Source organism: Rhinoderma darwinii, chromosome 11 (assembly GCF_050947455.1).
Source record: "Rhinoderma darwinii isolate aRhiDar2 chromosome 11, aRhiDar2.hap1, whole genome shotgun sequence".
NCBI classification, from domain to species: domain Eukaryota; kingdom Metazoa; phylum Chordata; class Amphibia; order Anura; family Rhinodermatidae; genus Rhinoderma; species Rhinoderma darwinii.
In genome coordinates, this window is record NC_134697.1 from 45,446,685 (window position 1) to 45,461,928 (window position 15,244).

Below are 15,244 nucleotides of genomic sequence, written 5' to 3' on the forward strand. Positions count from 1 at the left end.
CACAACACGACTCTAACTCTCGATGGCACAGGAACAAGTTAGCACGGGATACAGGTAGCAGGTACAGGAACAGTGGGAACTGAAAAACACTAAGGGACTATTTGCAAAGACTAACACGGGTAAACACAACAATGCTCAGGCAATGAAGGTAGGGCCAGGGCCCTTCTCATAGTCCAGGGTGATCATGGGCTAATTTGATGTACAATTCAGGTGCGTGCGCTGGCCCTTTAAGGCCGGGCATGAGCGTGCGCGCGCACTCTACGGGACACAGCAGAGTGAAGCTGAAGTGAGTGCTGGCATCTCCTGAGGAGGAGATGTGGGCCAGCGCTCACTGATCCATGGCTGCGGCCTTCGGGGATTGAGTAATCCCACAGATGCCCAAAATTGTACACATTATTCCATGCATGGTCTGACTAGGGATTTGTATAGAGGCAAAACTATGTTCGTGTCTTGTGCATCTATGCATATTTTATCTATCCCATGATTTTATTTAAACTGGCAGCAGCTACCTGGCATTGCTTGCCAAAGTTATGTTTACTGTCCGCCAATATCCCTTTAATAAGTCCCTAAAAGCCCTTCCCGACGTATGACATATACTTATGTCATAGCCGGGTAGAGGGAAGTATGGAGCAGACTCACAGGCTATCCATACAAAGCAGGTGTCAGCTGTATGTTACAGCAGACACTTCACTGTAATGAGCGGGATCATGCTTAACACATTAAATGCCATTAGAAAGAGGGGTTCCGATGGTTGTTATGGCAGCATGGAGGCCCTAATGAAGGCTTAATAGAAGCCTGTCAGAAAGATGATATACTGCAATACATTAGTATTGCAGTATATAGTGCAAGCGATCCAACGATCACTAGTTCAAGCCCCCTAGCGGGACTAATAAAAACGGTAAAAATCTGTTAAATAATGTTTTTTTTAATGCACAAATAAATATTAAAAGTTCAAAAAGAAACTCTTATCCCATTTCCCCCTAAAACTGTCCCTCTTCCCTGCCCTGGATGGGTTTGGGGAGGCAAATGGAGAGGTTAGTGCAGATTAGATTATTTAGTGTACTGATTAGGCAAATTGCTGTGGATAGTGTGGGAGTTGGAGCTTTCTGGAGTAGCGTCTGGTCTAAGCTGTGTCTGCATTACATCTTGTCATGATGGATCTATGGACCCACTGGGCCATACCACCATAGCGGGATAGCAGCTGGCCAACAGGATACCAAGTCAAAGTCTATACTTCAAAAAAGGGTACCTGTGGTAACTTCAGACAGTAGCGATGGTAGGCTCGGATGGGACCTTGGCAGCAGGCAGACACCAGGCGTGGTGTAACACGGAAGGCGTAGTATACGGCACAACATGACTCTAACTCTCGATGGCACAGGAACAAGTTAGCACGGGATACAGGATACAGGTAGCAGGTACAGGAACACTGGGAACTGAAAAACACTAAGGGACTATTTGCAAAGACTAACACGGGTAAGCACAACAATGCTCAGGCAATGAAGGTAGGGTCAGGGCCCTTCTCATAGTCCAGGGTGATCATGGGCTAATTTGATGTACAATTCAGGTGCGTGCGCTGGCCCTTTAAAGCCGGGCATGAGCGTGTGCGCGCACCCTACGGGACACAGCAGAGTGAAGCTGAAGTGAGTGCTGGCATCTCCTGAGGAGGAGATGTGGGCCAGCGCTCACTGATCCATGGCTGCGGCCTTCGGGGATTGAGTAATCCCACAGATGCCCAAAATTGTACACATTATTCCATGCATGGTCTGACTAGGGATTTGTATAGAGGCAAAACTATGTTCGTGTCTTGTGCATCTATGCATATTTTATCTATCCCATGATTTTATTTAAACTGGCAGCAGCTACCTGGCATTGCTTGCCAAAGTTATGTTTACTGTCCGCCAATATCCCTTTAATAAGTCCCTAAAAGCCCTTCCCAACGTATGACATATACTTATGTCATAGCCGGGTAGAGGGAAGTATGGAGCAGACTCACAGGCTATCCATACAAAGCAGGTGTCAGCTGTATGTTACAGCAGACACTTCACTGTAATGAGCGGAATCATGCTTAACACATTAAATGCCATTAGAAAGAGGGGTTTCGATGGTTGTTATGGCAGCATGGAGGCCCTAATGAAGGCTTAATAGAAGCCTGTCAGAAAGATGATATACTGCAATACATTAGTATTGCAGTATATAGTGCAAGCGATCCAACGATCACTAGTTCAAGCCCCCTAGTGGGACTAATAAAAACTGTAAAAATCTGTTAAATAATGTTTTTTTTTTTATGCAGAAATAAATATTAAAAGTTCAAAAAGAAACTCTTATCCCATTTCCCCCTAAAACTGTTAAAAACAAATAAATAAACATAATTGGTATAGCCGCATCTGTAAAAGTCTGAACTATTAAAATATATCATTATTTGACCCATACGGTGAACGCCGTAAAAAATTAAAAAATCTGCCAGAATCGCTGTTTTTTGGTCACCTCATCTCCCACAAAAATGGAATAAAAAGTGATCAAACGCTTGCATGTAACCCAAAATGGTACCATTATAAACTACAGCTTGTTCTGCAAAAAAATATGCCTTCATGCAGCTCAATCAACGGAAATAATAAAAAAAGTTATGGCTCTCAGAATTTGGATACACAAATTTTTATTTTATTTTTTACATTTACTTTTTTCCTTGTAAAAGAAGTAAAAATAATAAATTTAACATGTCATTTGAATTGCACAGTAAATGCCATAAAAACGAAGCGTAAAAAGCAATGAAGGAATGGCTGTTTTTTTCATTTTCTACCCCAAAAATAATTTTTTTCCCAGTTTTCTAGTACATTGTTTGGTACAATAAATGGTACCATGAAAAACTACAGCTCATCCCGCAAAAGTCAAGCCCTCATAGGACTATATCGACGGAGAAATAAAAAAGTTATGGCTTTTGGAAGGAAAAAATTAAAGTGAAAATCTGAAAAATGGCTGCGGCGGGAAGGAGCTTAGTGTTAGTTTTACCCTGTGTTTTGATGGCAAAATGTGTTTTCTGAATCCTAGTTCATAACCTTATATTTATTTACATGACACTTAATTTGTCAATTATCTGCACAAGCCGCTAGATTTCACTTATCTCTCCAATATAATATTATCTTCTTCTTTGTTAACAACTGTATAAAGCTTAGTATCATCTAAAGATATTGGAATGTTACTCTGTAAATCGTGTACAAAGCCATTAAAGGGATATTCTTATCACTAAAATATGCCATCACTTTTTAGTCGGCTGCTGTCGGTGGGCATGTAGAAGTCACAGTGCTTGTTTAGCTCTGTGTCCCCTTCACAGTTTTCCACCTGTTGTGTAGGAAGCTGCGTCACACCTCCATTCAAGTGAATGGCTTGCTCTAGCGCTATGAAATCTATTTCTGTGATGGGAATAAACCTTTAATAAACATATTGAAAAGTAGAGAGCCGAATACTAACCCCTATACTACCTCTCTAGTAACTATGACCCAATGTGAGTATTTTCCACTCTATAACTGAATAAATCTTAATTCCTCATCTATCACATTAAAACGTCCCAGGAAATATGATTACACATTTGATCGCCAAATAAGAATAAGTGCTATATCCTACCTTTGAAATGTTTATGAAACATGATCTTCATTTTTGTAAACTTCCTTTTAAAAGGCGTTGAAGTGAGACTGCAATGTAAAGATGACATATCAGTAATCATAATACCGTCATGTCATGGATTATTTGGCTGCAACATCAATGAGGGGACCTCAGGTCATGTGTTTTAGTGAACAATGATAGCCATGTCATTTCTGTTTTTTTTGCGTTGCAAATGACCTACAAATAAAGGTACGTTAGGGATAAACCATATCATAAATATGCAAGGTCCCTTCTTGAATGTAACAGAGTTGGGGAAGAAGTGTTCTAGAATATAGAATATAGTAGACTTGGTGAAGGAGTGGTCAAGCAGTCAGGAGACCTAAGGGAGGTGTAACCTAATACATACTGTTGGACTGATGGTGAAGTAGTAGTCTGGAACATGGGAGAATTTAAGAAGGACTGATCTAGTACATACTGTAACGGAGATGGAAATTAATTGCCATGCACATAGTAGAGTTGGAGGAGTGGTTTGGCACATTGGAGAGATGGAAATATGGGTCTAGCATAATACAAAGCTAGGGAAAAGTGGTCTGATCCACTCAATATTGTACTATTTAAGTAGAAACATGCAAAAAATTTACCTCAAACCTCAGTATTAAGTTGTGGAAAGCTTCCATGAAATGCATGATGTCATTCAAGCAAGTGGAGCCTTCCATTGGTTACACGTTGACTGACAGATCAATACAATAGGACTCTTGAGGTCACTTTGTTTCTGTATTTGTTTCTTGTTTTCAACCACCTTTGTAGTCCTTCATTTGTATTGGTGTATTCAATTCTAAGCTTACTTCCTTTTGCTCTCACTTTTGACTCCCTACAAGCCAATCACTAGTACTAAATATAGGCAGTACTTTTATCAACAAGGGCAAACATTTAGGCTTTAACCACATCACTTCATTCATTTTTCTTTACAATCCATTTCCTTCCTATTGTCTGTCTAGTATCTTTTGTTTAGGCATTTTAACATTGACTAAAGAAGAGATTGTTCTGCTGATAGACTAGAAAAAATAATCCTTCTGAAAAGCCGAACATGTTTTCCGTTTCACTTTTTAAAAACCAAAAAAAGTTTGTCTCGTTAAACTGTCTCAACTACATCATCCACCGTGATTTCCATTCTGATATAAGCTCATGTTACTGGATAAAACCTGTGGCCTTTCTTCAAAAAGATAATAAGTAACAGACCTCTAAGTGTCTGTTGAAAGGAATAGAAAGCTGCTGTCTGCCATTTGCCTCCCTGGGGAGCTGCCTCTATTGTTGGAAAGCAGACAGCCCATGTGCACTAGTCAAGGCTTACAATGACACACTCTAGTGACAAGAGACATAACTTCACAGCAAAGGCTCCTGAATGACTAAATTCACTGACACAAGCCGAGGATCTATAATTAACACTCAGGTGCTTAGAGATGAATTCTGTCAAAGCTAATTTTAGAATATTATTAATGAAAAACTTCCACAATTGCTTGGTCTATTAGGTAGTGAAAGTATTTAAATATTTATTATTTTTACTACTTTTTTTTTTTCTACTACTTTACAGTATTTTGTGAGAGTTGAATAAAATATGTTGGAGAACATTAATCCATATTGTCATAAAATACATGCATTGCAAACACTGAGAAAACACAGACTGACAACGATTAGCAAATTATAGCATTTACCTAGAGTTCTGGTACAAGGCAGAGGAATGGGATTGAGAAGATTTAGGTGCAATTAACTCTTCCCTCCAGCCTGCCCCTATAGCACAGCCAGTGCATTTTAGCGCTTTAAAGACCAAATTGAAGATTAGATTAAGATATTTTCTTGAGTTCTTTCATGCGTGGCCATGTAATAGCCATCCCTTTTCTTAATAGCTGACACAGGGTAACCCTATATCTATCAAAGTTCTCAGGCTAGCCTTGGAAGGCTCTAACCTATTCACTAAGGTTGAACATCCACCAATAGAAGAAAACCAGCCTGTAGACATTCGAGCTCTTAATGTCTACATGGTCTGGTTCCAAGATGAGCCATGTTTTGTTCTTGTCGGGTGTATGTAGGACTTTGATTTCAGGAAAAAAGTAGGTTACATGGGCAGTTTTCACAATTTGCCAAAAAGTACACAAGTCTTTAAAATCTAAAATAATCTAAGATATGAAGTATATATGTCCCGTTTTAAGAAAATAAGAAAATAAAATGGTGAATGATATAGACAAGGGACATGTCAAATAGGTTAAATGAGGATAGATTTTGAAGAAGATAGGGTGATCAAAGAATGCATAGATAATGGGGTCCATTTGGTTTAGGCATGAGCAGATGTTGTACATCTTCTTTAGTCAGTAGCATTTGCAGGGTGTAATCTTGTAGGCAATGTAGTAAGGAGAAAGGATAAGGTATTTAAAGGAACAGTGTCACCAAATTTTATTTTTTTATATCAGTTTTATGTTAGGGTTTTATTAAAAACGTTTATATTTATTTGTGTGTTTGTGTGTTACTTTTTTCTATTTTTACACTTTTTCTTCCCTATGGGGGCTGCCATTTTTTTTTCCATTTCTGTATGTGTCGATTAACGACACATACAGACATGGAATACGGCAGCTCCAGTCCCATAGGGACTGCGAACGGGGCCCGTTCCATCCACTATGGTGTACGCCGTGTGTGTGGGAACGGCGCATGTGCCGCTCCCACACAGTCCGATTTGAAATGCGCGCCGTCCGGCGCCATTTTCCTGTGGACCGGAAGTCGCGGCCGGGCAGTAAGATTACTACTTCCGGTCGCGGCTTCCGGACTTGTGCACATGGAGCAGCGGCAGCAGACGGAGCGGACGGACCGGAGGGAGCGGCGGCGACTGGAGCAGGTAAGTGATTTCTATGTATGTTCGTGTTTCAGTGTGTTTTACTAGTGTATGTAAACCTTCTACACTGTGTGTTAGCTCAAAAAATGGCGACACACAGTGTAGGAGGTTAGACCGTTCAAACCCCTCGTTTCTCCCGGCACTAGCCAGGATAAAGGAGGGGGGGATTCTGAGAGCTCACTAGAGCGAGGGATTTTTTCCCAATTTTGCAGCATAAAGGAATGTGGTTGCTTTACCACATGCAATGCTGCAATTTTGGGAATTGCTCCATCTAGTGACCAGTGCTGGGAAATATTATAAATTGAATCCAATTTATAATATTTCCTGACTCGTGAAAAAAATAAAAAAAATTAGAACAATGTTTAATCACCTACACACTAATTGTTTAACTAAAAAAAAAAATACATGTTTTGCTGGCAACACATTCCCTTTAAATCAATGTGGACAGAATACTCACAATGGATGAAAGCAACTGAGTAGAGGTCAGACTGTATTAGAATGTCAGCTCATAAAATTGTAGGACTTTCTGGTGGTCATCTATTGGTCAACTTCTTAAAGATCATTTCCTTTTACTAGATATGGTGCATTGTTTTATAATTATAACCAATAGGTATGTAGTTGAATATTTAGATTTTCGTATAAAGGTAACATATCTTATTTTCACGGTGGCTTCCCTAATCTATTACAGAGATTCTAATTTTATCCTCTTCTTTAATCTTAATGCAATGTAGTACTAGACAGAAATTTGAAAGATCTGTATATTGTCAACTATGACATTCGTTGTCTTAAGGTTCTTTTACACGGCACGATATGGGCCGTAAAAACGAGTGTCATTTGCTCCTTTCTCCTGCTTCATGATTCAGTTCTGCCATGCTCATGTGCCCACTGTAGGTGCTTTCGATACTCGTCAGGGGTTAGCATGGAAACTCCGGACGGTCTGCGGTTTTGCATCCCCATATGGAGCAAGCTAATGTCAAAGCCACTCTGATCCTTTACGCTAGTCAATTTTCTCTGCTTCCAACAAATTAACTTTAAGAACTGACTGTCCACCTCTGTCTAATATATCCCACCCCTTGACAGGTGCCATTGTCACGAGATAGTCAAGGCTATTGACTTTACCTGTGGTTTCAATGTTAAGACTATATATATATATATTTAAAAGAGAGTCTACCTTCTCAAATATATTGGCTTTTAGCATCCATGTCCTATAAATCTCAGGAGCTGAATGTTAAGCCAGAAGGTTACAAATACTGGAAAATTGGGACATGATGCTCGAACATTACAAATTGCATGATATTTTTGCTTCACCATATCTATAATAATGTTTTAAAGTTCAACAAGTATTTCATGTGGTATGTTCACCTCTAGGAGCTTCCTGCTTCCAGGAATAAAGACATGTCATATTAAATCAAGAGCAGATTTATGCAGAAATACTCATTGCGTCTTATGCTATGCCACAATTGCTGCTTATGTTTCAGGAAATGGATTTTTTCATCATATAGCAGTTTGGGTTTATGTTTTTCTTCTAGCCTTTCATCTGAAAAAGTGCATTACTGATCTCATAACACAGGATTTTGAAGATCAGCAAATGGTAAAATATATTTAATTACTTATCAAATACTAAAAAGAAGCAATAATTGAAACAGTCTTTACTTCTGCTACCATTTAAAAAATTTATATATCTCCAGGATTAACCCCTTCGGGACTAATCCCTTTTTTGCTTTTTCATTTTCGTTTTTCACTCCCCGCCTTCCAAGAGCCATAACTTTTTTATATTTCCGTCAATGGCGTTGTGTGAGGACTTTTTTTTTTTTTGCAGGAGGAGTTGTAGTTTCTACTGGCACCATTTAAAGTACCACACAATGTACTGGGAAACGGAAAAAAAAATTAATTGCAGGCTGAAATTGGAAACAACTGTGATTACTCTATTGGTTTAAAATTGTACGGCTTTCACTGTGCGGTAAAAATGACAACTTAACTTTATTCTGCATCTCAATACGATTATGGTGATCACAAATTTATATAGGGTTTTTTTTATATTGTACTTTTAAAAAAAAATGTTTTGTTTCACCACATTCTGAGAGAGCCATAACTTTTTTATTTTTCTGTGGATTGAGCGGTGTGAGGGCTTATTTTTTGTGGGACAAGCTAGTTTTTATTGGTACCATTTTTTGGTACATACAACTCTTTGTTCACTTTTTATTAAATTTTTTTGTACTGCTAAAATTGACTTTAAAACAGCGATTTTGGTGTTTTAATTTTTTTATTTTTTATGGTGTACACCAACCTTTTACAAAAGCGGGATACCAATTTTTTGTTTTTTTACATTACTTTAAAGGAAAAAATAGGAAACGTTTTTTTTTTTACTTTTAATATTTTGTTTTAATGTGTTAAAACTTTATTTAACAGTTTTAACACATTTTATTAGTCCCCCTAGGGGACTTGAACCAGCGATCATTAGATCACTGGTAAAATTTACTGAAATACTAATGCATTGCAGTAGATTGTCATTTTTACAGGCTTCTGTTAACAGAAGCCTGCTCAACAGAGGCAGAGCAAAGGCAGACCTGGGGGCCTTTATTAGGCCCCTGGGCTGCCATGAAAACCATGGGCACGCCACGATCACGTTGTGGGGGCGCCGATGAGCTGTCCGAGGGCACCCCCCTTATTTTAACGTCCTAGATGCTGCGGTCGCAACTGACTGCAGCATTTGAGGGCTTAAAGCACATCTGACACCCGCAGTGTATAGTGCGGGCTTAGCACATGACCGCTCTATACTTCTACCCCCGAACCAGGACGTAATAGCATGCCATGGTGCGCGAAGGGGTTAAAATCTATTAGATCTAACTGTTATTGATTTTTCAATGCAAAAGCTATTAATAAACTATTAATTCTAAATTGACATTATGTTCTCAGTCAAAAACAAACAGAATTTAAGACCTGTGACTTGCATCTTAGGTTGCCATTCAAAACCCTAGTTGGCATCATATAATTGCCAATGCTGGTACAATTCACCACATACCCAGTAACTGTACTGAATAGCACAAATCTACTACCATGTGGACCAACTTTTTGGAAAAGGAGGCATAGATAAGCACAATGCAGTTATAATTTTAGTTATATACTGAATTATTTTTTAATATGTTAAATTAAATTAGCTTTGTACTTTCCACATCAGTCTACATTATATTGACCGTAACAATGGATGAGTCTAGTCAATAAAAACTATGGATCAAGGTTTTGTGCTTTTAAATAAAAGGTATGACCAATCATTGAGATGCCTTCATTACTGGGACTAGATGATCTATAGGTGTATTACCTCAGTCTGTTATGGTGAATCTGTTCTCTGGCCCAATTTGCTATACGAAGGATTTATAAATATGTATTAATCATTTTATAGGAGTTTGAAGGTTAGTTCTGGAGCTGACAAAATTTGTCGTAAGTTGACACTTGCTTATGCTTATAAGTTGTCACTAATGATACAATAGGATACTGAAGGCTAACAAACTCCCTACAAAACCTACCTCTGCTAGCTGAAGGAGGTGTAATACATATCCAATAAACTCATTGTGTGCTATTATAAGAACATTTAATATCATATTGTTGAAGTTGAATTTTCTCATTGTTTATAAGATTTCTTTGTCTTGGTACACACTGTGTGGGATAATGTACAGCCATGAAGATACTTGTTTGTGTTTGTCATAATTGTCCCTCATTCTTGCGCTCTCCCTGCTTATCCTCAAGTTTATACAACTGCTCCCATCACTGGACAGTTCCATCGACTCTCGCTCTACTTCTGTTTTCTATCCTTTTATCTTTCCTTGTTAAATCTTTCGCCTCTGCAAATAGGTTTTTTTCGTTCCCAATATTTTCTTTAGTGATGACTCCTGTCTGCCCCTATTTATTTTTATCATGGTATTTGAATCCATGCACTGAATGAGTTTTGCATAACGTTTCCTTTCTTTTGATGACAACATAGTCCTTTAAAGACAAACAAACTTCTTCTGTCCAGCATCTATTAATCATTGGTTTAGGAAAGATAACAATTTCATCAAACACTCTTTAGCCTACTAGTCCTGAGAGGAAGCAGCCCTCTTTCTAGAGGTCATTGGAGCCTACACAACTCTTTAAAGTAACTCTTGACACTGTTGACCTCAATGTCCTGAACATGACTTGAAGCATCTCCCACCCATTTCCCATATGACTTGACCAGACTTGATTGGAGACACCTGTGGGATTTACTTATCCCGCTGGGTTTGTCATATTTTACAGAGGACAAGTACTGTATTTCACATGCACATTCATTTTAATTAATAGTATATGACATTTTATTGTAAATTTAAATCAGTCTTTGCTTGCTGCAGATAACATTGTATTAAACTTAGAAATCTAGAAGACATAGAAAAGATAAAGATACAAAGATACTGTGCATAAAAGATACATAAAATATATACATATAAAATAACATGATCATTTGGTGGAGCATATAAATCACATTTTTAGTATTGTGCACATGAAAATAATAAAAATCTTAAAACCTTACCTACACAAAGAATTGGTGCCGCACATTACATTGATATACAGGGTATATAATTTAATTTTAATAAAAAATGTAACACATACATTTCATAAAAATATATTACAAACGTTTTCATGCAATTTGGCTGTAGGATTTCGATGTTAAGATTCAATAGACATTTCACAGTAGGCATTTCGTTTTATCATTACCTCTATGGGGAGATGTAGTTTAGTACACATGTGGGCACAAGGAAACTTTGACTTTATGGAACGGCACCCATTGTCCGAATGGCCAAAAACAATGTTCCTTTTAACCCCTTAATGACCGGGCCTGAAAAGGCCTTAGGCCGGGTTCCCATGTAGCGTAAACGCTCCGGAATATCCGCAACGGAATTCTGTGCGCAAATTCCGCAGCATTTACAGTAGCAGCAAAGTGGATGAGATTTAGAAAAGTCTCATGACCACGTTGCTGAAAAAAATGCAGCGTAAACGTTAAGGGCACGCAGCGGAATTGCTGTTTAATTCCTCTGCGGACATTCTGCTGTGGAAATCTGCAGTAGCCGTTTTTTTCATTGGTCTCTATACCTTTTTAGGTAACTTTGTCACAGACTTTGCATAAAATAACATTGTGGAATTTAGGCTGCGGTGCATAATTTTCACTCCGCAGAAGCAGCGGAATTTCACTGTGGACTTCAGCCTTTGCAACGTCTGAACGTGCCCTAATTAATTGACCTGCGGTGCAGAATTTAAATCTGCAGCATGTAAATTTATGCAGCATGTCAGTTGATTTTCCGTTGAAGGTTTTCCCCATTGAATTTAATAGGGATGCAAATTCCGCAACAGAAAGCCAAGTGTTGCGACTTTTGCGGCGTATTCACAGCGATTACGCCACAAAAATTGAAAATACGGAAAAAGACAAAAACATACTTAACCAGAAGTCTGTTTCTCTGTTCAGTCTGGCCAGTGGCGGACACAGACTGCAAAAGGCCCCTGTGCAGATAATGTGCCAGGGCCCCCCCCCCCCCACCCCGCAAACTTCTCATGGCCGACGGTCCGCTTTCAGCTGCATCGCTGGGTCTCCTAAGTGACCCAACAATGCAGCACTAGCAGCCGGTGCGTCACTAAGGCTGGGTTCACACACACACTATTTACGGACGTAATTTGGGCGTTTTAGCATTGAATTACATCCGAAAATGCGGCTCAAAAGCGTCGGAAAACATCTGCCCATTCATTTGAATGGGTCTTACGATGTTCTGTGCCGATGGTCATTTTTTTTTACGCGCCGCTGTCGAAAGGCGGCGCGTAAAAAACTGCCTGTCACTTCTTCAGATGTAAATGGAGCCGTTTTCCATGGACTCCATGGAAAACCAGCTTCAATTACTTCCGTAGTGGACGCAGCAAAAGACGCCTGCACATGCCATTACGGCTGAAATTACGGTGCTGTTTTCTCCTGAAAACAGCACAGTAATTTCAGCCGTAACAGACGCTGCCGTGTGAACATACCCTCAGGGCTTAAAATGTCCGGGAAATAGCCCCAATACATATGTGTCCGCCCCAAAAAAAAGTGTGTGTATAGGAGACAGCATAGCATATCTATAGCACTACGACCCTATAAACTATGGATAGGATTAGATACAGTGGCTGAGCAGACAGTATCACACATGATAGGATTAGATACAGTGGCTCAGAAGGCAGTATCACACATGATAGGATTAGATACACAGCTCAGCAGACAGTATCACACATGATAGGATTAGATACAGTGGCCCAGCAGACAGTATCACACATGATAGGATTAGATACAGTGGCTCAGCAGACAGTACCACACATGATAGGATTAGATACAGTGGCTCAGCAGACAGTACCACACATGATAGGATTAGATACAGTGGCTCAGCAGACAGTATCACACATGATAGGATTAGATACAGTGGCTCAGCAGACAGTACCACACATTATAGGATTAGATACAGTGGCTCAGCAGATAGTATCACACATGATAGGATTAGATACAGTGGCTCAGCAGACAGTATCACACATGATAGGATTAGATACAGTGGCTCAGCAGACAGTATCACACATGATCGGATTAGATATAGGGCCCAGCACAGTATCATACATGATTGGATTAGATACACAGCTCAGCAGACTGTATCACACATGATAGGATTAGATACAGGGCCCAGCTCGCTGACATTGCGGCTCCAGCGCTGGACCCAGGAAAGGTAAGAATAATAATTTTGCTTCTTTATGTGTTACTGATTATTTTTGTGTGTTTGTGTTTTTTTTACAGGTTCGGTTGTTGGACTTCGGATACGAGGACTTCAATGACGGCGTTTTTTTTATTCTCAATAAAATGGTTAATGAGGGTTGTGTTTTTATTTCAATAAAAAAAATTTCTATGTGCTTGTATCTTTTTAAACTTTATTATCACCGCCTTAGTAATGGCCGCTGGCTGATTGACAACCTCCATTACTAAGGCGAGGCTTAATGTTAGCCGGTGCAGAGTCTACACTAACCCCCATTATTACCCCGGTACCCACCGCCACCAGGGGTACTGGGAAGAGCCGGGTACAAACCAGTACCCGACCAGCTGTAGTGACGGGCAGGCACCGGGGTGGCCGCAGGCTGGTAGTATTAGGCTGGGGAAGGCCAAAAACAGTGGCCCTTCCCACCCTTGTAATGCTGCCTGCTGCTGCTGTGTTGTATCTGGCTGGTTATGAAAATTGGGGGGGACCCGACATCGTTCTTTCCAATTATTTTTTAAATGACGTGGCGTCCCCCCCATTTTCATAACCAGCCAGATACAATAAAGCAGCAGCAGCCTAGCATCACCAGGGTAGGAAGGGCCACTGTATCTGGCCTTTCCCCTCCTGATAATACCAGCCTGCGGCCACCCCAGTGGCCGACCATCACTACAGATGGTCAGGTACTGGATCGTACCCGGCTCTTCCCAGCACCCCTGGTGGCGGTGGGTACCGGGGTAATAAAGGGGGTTAGTGTTAGCCTCTGCACCGGCTAACACTAAGCCCTGCCTTAGCAATGGATGCTGTCAATCAGCCGGCGGCCATTACTAAGGCGGTAGTAATATAGTTTAAAAAAAAACACAAAGACATAGAAAAAATATTTTATTGAAATAAAAAAAAAAAACACAACCCTCATTAACCATTTTATTAATAAAAAAAAAAGCTGTCATCGAAGTAGTCCTGGAATCCGCCGTAGTCCAACGACCGAACCTGTAAGAAAACACACAAAAAATGATTAGTAACACATGTGTTAGGGTATGTGCACACACACTAATTACGTCCGGAATTGACGGACGTATTTCGGCCGCAAGTACCGGACCGAACACACTGCAGGGAGCCGGGCTCCTAGCATCATAGTTATGTACGACGCTAGGAGTCCCTGCCTCGCTGCCGGACAACTGTCCGGTACTGAAAACATGATTACAGTACGGGACAGTTGTCCTGCAGCGAGGCAGGGACTCCTAGCATCGTACACAACTATAATGCTAGGAGCCCGGCTCCCTGCACTGTGTTCGGTCCGGTACTTGCGGCCGAAATACATCCGTCACTTACGGACGTAATTAGTGTCTGTGCACATACCCTAAGGCTTAGATACAGGGCCCATGTGTGATACTGTCTGTGGGACCCTGTATCTAAGCCTACCACAAGGTAGGCTTAGATACAGGGTCCAGCAGACAGTAATCTTATACAGTATAAGATTACTGTGTGCTGGGGCCCTGTATCTAAACCTACAGTGTGGTAGGCTTAGATACAGGGCCCAGCAGACAGGATCACGCATGGGCCATGTATCTAAGCCTACCATGTGATTGGCTTAGATACAGGGCCCAGCAGACAGCATCACACAATCTGTGATCCTGTCTCATGGGCCCCCTAAGCCTGCTACATCGTAGGCTTAGGGGTTGTGCAGTCCCTAAACATTGATGGCCTATCCTCAGGATAGGCCATCAATAGCTGATGTGTCGCCCGGGACCCGCAAATCAGCTGTTTTGAAGGGGCCGCAGCACTCGTACGAGAGCTGCTTCCCCTTCATTTCACTACTCGCCCACACTGTGAATCGCCGAAACCGATTCACAGTGTGACCGGAATGAAGTGACAGGAATGAAGGGGAGCAGCTCTCGTACGAGTGCTGCGGCCCCTTCAAAACAGCTGATTGGCGGGTCCCAGGAGTCGGACCCCGCCAGTCAGGGCTATCTTACCTTCCTCTTCGGCCGCGGCGGGAGTT